We start from the raw sequence: 9,857 nt of genomic DNA on the forward strand, positions 1-9,857 counted from the left end.
TTAACATTTTTTGATCAAATAATTACTGGTTGGAATGTATCCCTTAACACAAATATTGAAATGTTCAGTGAAAGGAAAATCTATGCATATCAATATTGCATTTCCTGAGAATTGTCTTTACACAGAAAGCTTCTTGAAAAATAAATAAACATTGTGTTTCTGAATTGTCCAGGCCCGGATCTTGAGGAGGAAAGCACTTCTGAAATAGCTGCAACTCCTGGTAAGTATTGTACTTGGAATTCGCTCAATGATTTTGACACTTTTTTTTCCCTCTGAATGCATTAGGGAACAAACAAAGAGCATTGAAATAAAGCCACATCCATCGATGATGAGTCCCACAAAAAAACAAAAACATAAAACATTCCTTGGAAAAGCTGAACAAAATGAGTGAAATAAAGCCACATCATCTTGGCTTACTTCTCATTTGCTTCCTTACTGGGACTTATTAGATCTAACAGCAAAACTGAACCCTAGTGTTATTTCTCTTGGAAATTCACAAGGAGCTCTTCCTTCTGTTTTTTTTTTTTTTTCCTCACACATTGAATGCTCATTTTCTATCCATTTTGTGAAGTAGTTAGTGTCCAATAATAATCAAATAAGAGCAATTTTCATAGGGCCGTTACTATTGCTGTGTATGTGTTTTCCATATTTTAGAAGTTTCTCAATTTTGGTTTGTCAGCCTGCCCATGTGATTCCAGATCAGCCAAGGAGGCCAGGCTCCTCTTGCTTGGGCCAGGATCCCTTAACAGCTGTTTTGAGTTTGGCTGGTCTTTTTGCAATAATTGCTCCCATTCAGGGACTTTGATCTTTTGATATTTATTTTTAGATTCAATATAGTCACCGTTATTTTAAAGGAACAGTTTTATTATCTGAAACAAACAACACAAATGAAAAATTGGAGCCAAATCACAAGCCTCAGGACCCAGATGAGGAATAAAGAAAAATTGTTTATAGCCATAAATGCTTTCTTTGCAGTTTTCCTTCTGTGTATTGAGCTGGGGCACATTTTCTACCATCACAGAACAGTGATTAGGCCTCAGATTATGTCTTGATATTATAATAGTACTGCCCTCTATTGGAAGTTTGGGAATCCTAATTTCCTTTGGATTCAGTGCTCCATTTTGGAATCACAGTCCAGCTCAGGTAGGAGGCTCACATATAACATTGAAGAGTTGAAATAAAGTCATTTCTCAATGGCTCCTCCGGTTGACCTCTCCTGCACAATTATTTTCAACTCAGCAAGTATTTGTCGAACACCGATGATGTGCCAGACCTTGTGCAAGGAACTCAGTAGATGCAGAGGTGTCCAAAATATGGTTCATAATTTCAAGAACCTTATGACTGGGTACAGGAGACAGACATGTACACAAATAAATAGAAGGGAATCTGACTTCATGGAGTTCTGCAGTTCCAAGGAATTTTAAGTGCTATGTGGGTAGATGCATGGCTAAGGAGAATTAGGACTGTTACTGGACCAGCCATTAGCTCAGGCCCTGGCATATGGTAGGTACTTCATATGTGGGGTATGCATGATTTGGAGAAGGTGTTATAACTAGAACTGAGGGGTCTGGAAGGGCTGTACAGGAAGGGATGCAGGCAGATCCTCACTGGCATCTTTTTTTCCTGCTCATGTTCTGAACAATCCTAGAACCATGGTAGGTGACTTTAGCTGCAGTAGGGGAGCAGAGTGATCAGGAGTAATACATACCGACAGAGCATTCAGCAAGGCTTCTCTCATTAATAAACATGACAGACGGATGTGCCACACATAGTAGCACCGTTTGAGCCTGAATATGCATATAGGGTGGCCCGCCTTGCATGGACAGTGGGTGCTAGAGAGCCATTGTTACCAGTAATGTCACTCTCTGGCCTGTCCTAGAGTTTTTGCTCCATTGTAACCCCTCTCGAAGAATTCACTTCCCACTGAGTCTCTGAACAAAGAAAAACTTGATCATTGAGCAGGCTCTTCAGGAGGGTTTGCAAGGTCTTCCTTGACTTGGGCCCTGACTGCCATCTCTATCTCCTCTCCCAGAACTCCCCCACCTTCCTCCAACTGATCCAAGCAGTTATTAGTTTCTTCTCGCACTTCCATGCTTTTGCACTGCCTTTCCCTCTAATTGGAATGGTCTAGTTTTTAATCTAAAGTCTCTACTTATTCTTTAAGACGTAGCTCAAAGGCCACTTTTAAAAAAAAAAGTATTTCTTGACTTTTTTTTAGACTATAAAAACATCTTCTGAATCTCCATAACACTAGGTCACATGTCTGTTCAACTGCTCACTGCAATTCTCCAACTGTTTGTTCTGTGTCTGTTTCCCTAGAGGTCAAATACTGTGTCCTATTAGTCATTTTAGCCCCAGGGGACTAACATACTATCTGAAACATAGCTAACATTTAGTGAATACTTTTCTAATAAACCAAGTGGATTTGGTGAAAAACTCTAAGAAAGGTCTAGTAAGGTATTTTTAATCTTTTATTTGGAAATATCTGTAAGTCAGGCCCATTGTCCACAATCTGCATTAATAGATCTCAATAACTGGCAAAGGAAGAATGCTTCCCAGAAACTGGGAGAGAGAAAAGGCCAGGTGGGAAAGCCAGAGCCCTCTTTAACAGACAGGGAGGACAGAAGGGGTGGGACTGTGTGTTCATAACTGCTCCTGTGAAATGCCCCACAAAAAGGAATCTGTGCTAGAATTATTTTGGGAAATGCTGTTTACTCTTTTCTATTCATTCATTATTTACTGATAAGTATATTTTAAATGTCTGCTATTTGCCCAGACATTGTTTTCAGCATTAGAAAGATGGGCAGTGAACAGCATAGGTCATGTTCCCTGCCCTCCCGGAGCTTAAATTCTAGTGTAAGACACAGGCCATAAACAAAGTGAGAACTTGAACTGGGTAATGTTTTACAGAGGGCTATTAAGTGCTACGGAAGAAAGAAGTGGAAAAGCTTTTATTGGAAGTGCTGGTGAGTGGAGTATGGGAATTTTGAGTAAGAGGCCAAGGAAGTTCTCACCAAAAAGTTGCATGTCAGTATAGAACTGAAAGAAGAGGAGGAGTGAGGTGGGTGGATCTCTGGCTAAAGGTCAATCAGGAAAGAAGGAGCTGTGAATGTACCATATTTAGAGGAATAACACGGGTCCCAATATATTTTCAGCCCAAGGGGGAAGGGAGGTGAAGAAAATGGGAGATGTAGGTGGAGAAGTACTAGAAGAGCAATTGCTTGGGGTTGTAGGTAAGAACTCTGGATTTCATCTGAGTAAAAGGGGGAAGCCATTGCAGGGGTTTAGGAGAGGGGTGATATTGCCTGTTGCGGTAAGTGAAGCACTCAACCTAGGTGTTGGGTTGAGAGTAGACTCTAGCAGGGAAGGGTAGAGGCAGGGACACCATCTAGAAGGTTCCTTCAGTGGTCCAGGTGAAGGAAGATGGTGGCTTGGGCCAGGGTAGTGGAGTAAAGTGGTTAAGTTCTGGATATATTTTGCATGTAGAATGGATAGGATTTGCTGATGAATGAAATAGGAGGTGAAGGAGAAATGGAGAAATCAAGAATGGCATGAAGATTTTTGGCCTGAGTAACTTGAAGAATGAAGTTGACATGAACTGATGGTGGGGGAAGACTGAGTGAGAAGGAGTTGAGGGGATGTCAAGTTAAGTTTCAGGAGTTTACTAGACATCTTGTGGAAAACTGTAAATAGAGAGTCAGGCAATCGGAAGACAGGTATGGGCTGGAGATGTAAATTGATTAGCCGTTAGTATGCAGACAGTATTTAAAGCCGGGAAACTGGGAGAGGCCACCCAGAGTATGACAGTAGGCCAGGAAGAGAAGAGAACCAAGAACTAAACTCTGAGATGGACTTAGAATCCCAGCTCTTGAATTCTCACCTCTGACAGTCCTTGAAGAAATGAGACAGGTTTAACTTGGCTTTTCCTAATGTTTTGGACGTGGAACACACTTTCCTCCTATATAACTGTGGAACCGATGCTCCACTGAACACATTTTGGAGAAGCCCACTCTAGGCTTGGAAGGTATCCAAGGGCCATAAGGGAAATAATTTTTTATTCTCTGCTAAGAGGTTTGGACTTTGTCTCCCAGGTGTTGGAAGGTCATGGATGGATTTTAAGACATGTAACAGGATTTACGTATTTTGGTGGCAGTATGGAAAGTGGCTTGGAGAGGGGAGTCTGATGGAACAAGACAGGAGAATAGCTAGTTGTGATAGCTTAGGTGACAGATGATGAAGTCCTGAACACAGTGACCAGGAATGGAGGGAAGAATCAGATTCAATGGGTATTTAGGAAGTTTAGAATCAATAAGATTTGATGACCAATTAGATATAGTGGATGATGAAAAATATTCAATGATAATCCTGAGGGTCTGTCTTGGGTCAGATTTTCTATAATTACCTGTATGCCTTAGAGAAATCTATCAATGAAAGCTACAAACCAACATTCCGTGTAATTAGCTTTTACTTTTAACTCTGTTCAAGTTTTATTTTAGCAAAGGAAAGTGTAAATTGATTTAATGCCCAATGTTGCCTTCTATTTTTGTCATTCATAAAGCCATATTAGTTTTTTATTAATAGAAAAATATTTTAAAATGGTATTTACTTGAGTAAGCATTATGAATCGTTTGAATGTGCAGAGGATTACAATGGTTTTTTTTTTTTAAACACTAATAGTCATATTTTGAGATTGGTGTTTTCTAATCTTTTATATGCAGAGTACAGAATTAAAAAGAAAACAGATTATACTGACTAGAAAAGTGTTCCTAGCAGATGGTTTAAGGACCTTGTATAGGTTAGGCCTTATTCTCCAACACTGGGAAAATGTGGGAGAAATTCCCAACATCGCTTCATTGCTTATCTGGAGTTTTGTATGTTTAGAATGGGACTAAGAAATGCTGAAATTTCTCTGAATACTCTAAGGACTCTGGAAAAAAAAGTATATTTCTTTAATGTGGCTGTGGTATGTGCACACCCTTTTGCCTTTTAAAATAGCCTCTTGCTGGCATTAATGGCATCTGAATATCTTGGATTCGAAAAGTGTGAATTGAGAAGCAGAATCAAATTGTTTAGGGTCATGTGAATGATGCATAATATCACATCTTTATTACTAATAAAGCACAGAGGAAAGACTTTCAGTTTGATGTTTAAGTCATTCCTAAGACAAAATCAACTTTTTTTTAGAAGTAAACATTAGTTCTGTTCACATTTTTTCTTGTTTTCTTTCCTCTAGGCACATTGTAGGGTTGAGCTGTCCCGTTTGCAGTATGTGAGGCTGGTCATCTGACTGGCTGTGGCCAACGAAATGTAAGTGGAAATGACGTCTGTTACCTCTGGACGAGTCATTAGGACCCAATGTATGATTTGTGACGTTTCCTTCTCTCTGCCATGGTGATTGGTGATAGAGGCTCTATTACTTTTTGTTCCTGAGTAAAGTGATGCGGGGATGAGTCCCTAGCTGACTTGCAATATGAGTGAGAAATGAATCTATTGTTTGAAGCCTCTAAGCTTTGGAGTTTGTTACACAGCCCACTGTGACAAATAGAGTTTTAGTCCTTTATTGACACAATTTAAAATACTGCTTGCGTTTTCTGATTATCATATGCTCATTGTGGAGAAATTCAAAAAATATAAAAAAAATCATTTGAAATCACTTACATAGAAATAGTCCCTGTTAATACTTTGATGTATTCTCTCCCGCTCCAAATTCAAAAAATTAGGACCATAATATATATACAATATTGATTTTTTTCACCTCATATATAGCCTTAAAATACATGAATTCGCTGCATATTAATTGACGAGGAAGTGTTGTAATCTATTTTTATATTTATATATTTAATATTTACACTTTAAAATGTATGAGTCATATTTATTTTTGTACCTTTTCTTGTTGTAAATAACATCCCAATGAAACCTTTGTGTCTAAGTCTTTGATCAAATTTCTGCTGCCGTCCTTGGAGCAGACCTCTAGGAGGGGAACTACTGGGCCAAGGAGTATGCAGACTTTTAAGATTTTTGCTACCTATTGCCAGGAGAAAGGTTGTACCAATTAACACGTTGGCTGTGCGAGATGGGCCATCTCACCATTCTGTGGAGTATTAGCATTCCTTTTAATCTTTGTTAATTTGATAGGTGAAAACGCTATCTTGTTGTTTTATATTTGCATTTCTTTGATTACGAGTGTTGTCGAACATTTATTTCATATGTTTATGAGTCATTTGCACTTTTTTCCTGTGGGAATTATCTAAATGGATTCTCGCACCCCCCAAACACCAAGCTAATAAACGGAAGGCCACACAGGAAGCCGGCAGTACTGCTGCCACCGGAGCCTCTGCACGAGCTTTTGAAGTGATCATTGAACAGGTTCCTCTAACTCCCTCTCATCTGCCTTGTTTTGATTCTTTTGCCTCCAGCTGTATCCCTCCACAGCCCATGCCTCCTTCAAGCCTTGGACTTCCTCCAAGCATTTTATTGCACCGGACTGTAGTTGTGGCTAAACCTAAAATTTAGAGAGAAAAGGACAAACGTGATCGAAGTCTGTTTGGAGTGAACAGCATGAGTGTGGAAAAATCCATTAAGTGTCTCCCTTATGCAGCCCCTCCCTACCAACTGATGGGTCTCTGTGGCAAAGAGGCGGTGGGCATATCCCCTCCTTGAGGTCAGGATTGGGAGCACAGCCTGCTCCTCTGGCTTTAGGCCTGACTCTCCGGTCCCTGGTGATGAAGCTTCAATTACTCTTCCCGGAAGCATTCTTATTTATTTCATAGACCTTGCATTACCCCCTGACTGTCTGGTGCTTTTAAGAGAGGAGAAGAAAGAATCTAAATTTCCCCAAAGTAAGTGTTACTTTTTAGCTAGTGTGAGATAAAAGACAGATTGAAATGGAGCCAGAGGGACCTGCCCTTCACCCTCCATCTTCCTCGGAGTTGGAAGCTCACATTGGTATGTCAGGCAGCAGCTGGCAGGCTCTTTTATCATCATTAATTGTCCGCTGAGTTGTCACAAGGAGAGACTAGAATTCAGGTTTAATTACATCTGTATCATCTCTGATAAAGTTCAGGGGATTCTGGTGGTGCGAAGCAGGAGTGGGCCAGTGATGTGAAGTGGAAACCATGTGTATGCTTGAGGGGAGAGGTGAATTAACTGAATTCCAAGGGAAGTAAGCCTTATCCAGGCTGGGCAACTCTCATGAGATATGGTGATGGGGAAGGGAGGCTGCTCCAGGCATTAGAGCTGCTTAAGGGTAATTTAGTTTAAATGACGCAGGTGTCATGGCCCTTCACAGAAAAGAAGTCAAGATTTGTTCCAGAAAGCTTGCTTGTTTTCATGGACAACAATCTACTACCAGACTGGAAGTAAAAAAATACATTTGGTCTTAGATAAAACAGTGGCATCCCCCCACCCATTTCCTTTATGAAATGGATCTTTTTGAATGGTCTCTGATTTAGTTCTGGAAATACTGGGGTAGAGTAAGGCTTAAGTGACACGCTGGCTTTGGCTAAACACGAGAACTAAGTACAGCTTAATGGAAATGGCAGGTGGCGGGTGGCATGGGAGCTAGGTGCCTTAGCAGCTCATTTTTTCATGACAGTAAGTCAGTGGGTGCCAAGAACCTTCACCACACTTATGACAGTGAGCCTTCTGCCAAGCTTAGCCACACAAGATCTCAGTCTGATCTTTTATCAATCCTTGGGGACCACCGTATCTGCTCTGATTGTTTCGTTATTGACTGACACCTGGATGTTGCACTTCAGAATAAAGCTTTGACCCTATGCTTGGTTCTCACCATCAGGGAATGGATCTTGTTCTGACCACCAGACTTCATTCTAACTCTCGCTTCCTGAGAGAAAATCTGAAGCCATGTCATGGGCTATCTCTTGTGCAATTAAGTGTTTTCAAAGAATCTACCTTCTGCTTTTCAGAAGAATAATTTCTATGCTACTCCTATATCTCAGGAAGAGCAATTTATTTTAGTCTCTAGGCCATCTTTCAGCATTAAAAAATGAAAATGAAACTAGATCAGGTGAATGGACTGAAAAACCTAAAAATAATAAGTATGCGTTGTATGTGTCTCTGTGTTTTATGCACAGTAAAAGGGTTTTGCACACATTCTAAATCTCCAGTAAGAGAAAACTCTTCCCAATCTAAAGGTCAAGTTCTTTAGTTTTGAGCTTCTCATTCAATCTACAAAACTAATGTTTGCTTTGATTTTTATCACAAGAAACAAAACTCACAGAAGTCACTTTGGAAAAACAAGTAAATCAAATTCAGAGCTCTCAGGATATAAAAGATAGGTTGACTCAGAATAGATACATAACAGTATTAAAATGGAATACAAGAAGATTAGTATATCAAAACTTACCTGTGATTGTAAGTTTCCTGAAGCCAGAGGTTCTATATCTACTTTAATTAATTTTTTTGAGATGGAGCTTTGCTCTCGTCGTGCAGGCTGGAGTGCAGTGGTGCAATCTCCACTCACTGCAACTTCTGCCTCCCGGGTTTAAGTGATTTTCCTACCTCAGCCTCCTGAGTAGCTGGGATTATGGGCGCTCACCACCATGCCAGGCTAATTTTTATATTTTTAGGAGAGATGGGGGGTTCCCCATGTCGGCAGGCTGGTCTCGGGCTCCTGACTTCAGGTGATCTGCCTGCCTCAACCTCCCAAAGTGCTGGGATTACAGGTGTGAACCACCATGCCCGGCCTTAGAGGCTCTATAGCTATACTTCCATCCAACAATATTAGGCACAAGGTAGATGCTCAATAAATAGCTACTTAATGTGGGAAGTATTTATGGGTTGTGTTAAACAGCTTTCACAGTTACCATATGCTCTGGTGGGCTAATCATTTTAACTAAGATGTGAGTAGAGGTAGAAAGAGGTGCTGTGTTCCAAAGTATTGAGCTCATTGCAGTTTATGGGCCCATCGGAGGTGCCCCTATGAACAACTGAGGCCCAGGGCTGGTCGTCCATGCTTCAGACACTGGTAGCTGGTTGTAACTCAAGGAGGCCGCCGATCAAGAAGAAGGGTGTCTATCCATGTACAACCATGGAACAGAGTCAGATCATAGCTGTATTTCGTCTCCCACTACCTTTCTCTCTCTGTGGGACTCATTTTTTCTCTTTCCTCAAATGAACCACAGACATGCCCTATGACTTTTCTGTCCAAGCCAGAGTAGCATGAACATCAGTCACTTCGAGCCACATAGAATAGTCTCCCATCATGTGAAGTCACACAACATAGTCTTAGGATGGTCATTGATATGTCTGGTCCCATGTTATAGTTAAAACTCTAATTTTTGTTTAAAGTAATAAATTCTTTCTTTCTTCCAGTTCAGGCTTATTTCAGGTTGGAGGCCACAGTCCAGAAAAGAGTACAGTCAGCCTCTCCTCCCCTCACCCAGCACTTCTGTGCCTACTTCCACATCCCATTAACTCCATGCTCCACAGTCCACTAACTTCCACATCCCACGAACTCTTGGGTTCTGACTGGTTAACTGGTTAGCTCAGGGTGGTCTCAGTTGCCTGGGCCTAGTTATTAATAGTTTCTCTTTGGGTCAGTCAAGTTCTCCTTTACTTAAAGTCAACTGATTTTAAATGTTAATCACATGAACAAAATGCCTTCACAGTAGCATCTAGTGTTGGACACACAGCTGGGCACCAGAGCCTGGCCAAGTTGACACATGAAAAGAAGCATCACACCCTTTCCCTCTCAGAAGTCTGTCTGTATGTCAATTATTTGCCACCCTAGCTAGCTCTGACCCCTCCCAAGTGGGTGCAGGGAGGGAGAGAAGATGAGAGCAGGGAATGTCTCCCTTAAAGGATACCTCAGGATACACAGAATTGGCACTCCTGGG

The 9,857-nt window shown here is 40.9% G+C and overlaps 1 pseudogene; it reads left to right on the top strand.

Moving 5' to 3' along the window:
- Window positions 1-319: 319 nt before the first annotated feature.
- Window positions 320-428, top strand: LOC116560356 (annotated as a pseudogene).
- Window positions 429-9,857: the final 9,429 nt, after the last annotated feature.

Source organism: Sapajus apella, unplaced genomic scaffold (genome assembly GCF_009761245.1).
Source record: "Sapajus apella isolate SASKATOON/1434 unplaced genomic scaffold, GSC_monkey_1.0 scaffold25, whole genome shotgun sequence".
Taxonomy (NCBI): Eukaryota; Metazoa; Chordata; class Mammalia; order Primates; family Cebidae; genus Sapajus; species Sapajus apella.